Source organism: Acyrthosiphon pisum, chromosome A1 (assembly GCF_005508785.2).
Source record: "Acyrthosiphon pisum isolate AL4f chromosome A1, pea_aphid_22Mar2018_4r6ur, whole genome shotgun sequence".
Classification (NCBI taxonomy): domain Eukaryota; kingdom Metazoa; phylum Arthropoda; class Insecta; order Hemiptera; family Aphididae; genus Acyrthosiphon; species Acyrthosiphon pisum.
This window is the reverse complement of record NC_042494.1, coordinates 162,436,760-162,439,052: the sequence shown is the minus strand read 5'-3', so window position 1 is coordinate 162,439,052 and position 2,293 is coordinate 162,436,760. Positions and strand designations below refer to the sequence as shown.

The window sequence follows — 2,293 nt, the reverse complement described above, 5'->3', positions numbered from 1 at the left end:
AATTTTTTACATTTTTGTTTTTCTTACGTTACATTTTGATTTTAAGAAAAATAAATTGCTAGTGTTAACTCAGAACAACTTTGTGAATTTTTAGATGTACTAATCATTAAAAATCATTCATTACAAAAAAAAGATAATGCAGTTTTAAGTTGAAAATAGTTTAAAATGGCTCTCCTGAACAATTTGATATTTTGAGATAGCACCTTTTGGTTCTGAGCCCACGTAATATTAATATTATATTCGCCTGTTGCGCACGGGAACTAGCCAGTCTCTTACTTATGGGCATCATCGTCTTGTTTAAAGACCAAGACCGGGCATGGTACACTCCATAAGCCCTTCAATACATAATTTAAATATATATTTTATTTATTTCCCTTTTATAATAGTGTCTATATTTGAAAATATAAATACACAACATTTTATAATTTAAATAACATTAAGCATGTATTTTCTCTTATTTTCAAGGGAGGCATTGCCTCCCTTGCCTCCTCGGGAAAACTGCCACTGTTTAATTGATGACAGACACACACACACACACACAAAACATTGTAAACAAGTACTATACATATTTATCGTTCCACTCCGGATATGAAATATACAAATATATAATTACCTATATTGTTGTAATTACGACGTGGTCATAAGGAAAATAGGAATTACATTTTACTATGATTAATAGAAAAATTAATTTATTGTTACTATATTTTTAATTTCTACGAGTTTAAATAATATATAATATCTAATCAATACACTATATATTACTTATTTAATTAAATTGATTAAGTACATTCTATTTTATGTTTATACAAGGCCCAAATGTTAATATGTAAATAACTATTTGGAAACTAGTTTTGAGCACAAGTGTTCTTTAGTGATTTACTACGAATTTGTAATTTATTACAGTTGTAATAATGTTATGTTATATTATAGGTATTGGGTAAACAATAAATGTAATTTGATTGTATAACAGTGTTTAAATTTACAATTACCTGCGTACATAGTAGAATTAAATAAAGCGAACTTAATAGATACCTACCTATGAAGAGATTCATTACAATTATAAAAGTGTAAAATATGCGTTATTTTGTATTGGTGTAGTTAAGTATTTTCAACACATTTTAGATTGATAAAAATTGAAATTACAAATAATTCTAATAGTAAGTAACTAAACTTTATATATGTAGGGCTATATTAAACTTTCGTTTAATGTTATAACTTATCAATTGGTTTATGGTAATCGTTTTGTGCAGTACCTAAATGCAGTGGCGTGTTTAAAATTTACTCTCTCAGTGAGTCCAACGGGCCCCGAGTTTCACTTAGAGCTAGTAGATAAATAAAGAATTTACAACGAGTATCTAGTTCATGAGTTATACGTATTTACCATGATTACATAACAAGAGTTGATGCTCCGTTCATTTTCGTTATTGACGGGGGCTAGAATATTTAGAAAACTAGAAATTTAGAATTTTATGTCTAATAACTTTCCCGCGAACAGTACCTACATAATACGTGGTGTAATGAAGATAATTGAAACATTAACAACATAGTTAGTTAATTACATTTAGCACTTTGGCAGTCATTTCAGCTGTTACGGCCTCTACAATTCATCTTAAAATTTACTTCGAGTTTGTACAATGATATTAATTTTGATTTTAAATATACTTTGTACTTTTCTTCGTTACAACTCACATAAGTATGTATTACAGAATTTTATTTTCTTCAAATCTGAACTACTACAATAAAAAATTTAAAGAAAATATAATTCGACATAATATTTATAATAGTATGATTTCTGAACAAACACGTACACTTCGCCGTCACTACTTCGCCGTAAAACCATTTCGCCATCGCCATTTCGACGTAAGGCCACTTCGGCGTTAAATAATACTATATTTACTGTAATATGTAATAATAATTGATTTAAAAGATATATTTTGATCATTATAAGTACCTACATAACATTAATTTGTTTTGGCTATGGTAAAAATAGTTTATCATGTTCCCATATCCGGTGACGATAAGCGTTTAGACCGTTTAGCGATAAACTAACATTGGTACATAAGATAATAATTTAACAGGTATTTCATAGCTAATATTAGGCTGTGCTTAAAGAATTTATGTTTGCTCTTCAGTACCAAAATGGCAGTTGTAGAAACTATTCGTCAGCTGATCTTTTCGTAGATAATGGTTTTATGTTCATATTCGATGCGTTTACTGCAGACAAGAAAAAACGATTTTGGCGATGTAGAAAAAGAAACATATGTAAATCTACGAATTCACACAAATGTAGATG

The 2,293-nt window shown here is 28.6% G+C and overlaps 2 protein-coding genes across 2 annotated transcripts in view; one reads left to right on the top strand and one right to left on the bottom strand.

Annotated features, from left to right (window-relative positions):
* LOC100161354 (aminopeptidase N) overlaps positions 1-2,293 on the bottom strand; it is a 150,543-nt gene that overhangs the window by 83,602 nt on the left and 64,648 nt on the right. The window lies entirely within an intron of this gene.
* The window catches only part of LOC100572512 (aminopeptidase 1), a 78,601-nt gene continuing 77,308 nt past the window's right edge, over positions 1,001-2,293 (top strand). Inside the window, exon 1 of the mRNA XM_029488736.1 lies at positions 1,001-1,157. The gene's annotated coding sequence lies outside the window, so the exon portion shown is untranslated. The remainder of the gene's footprint in view (positions 1,158-2,293) is intronic.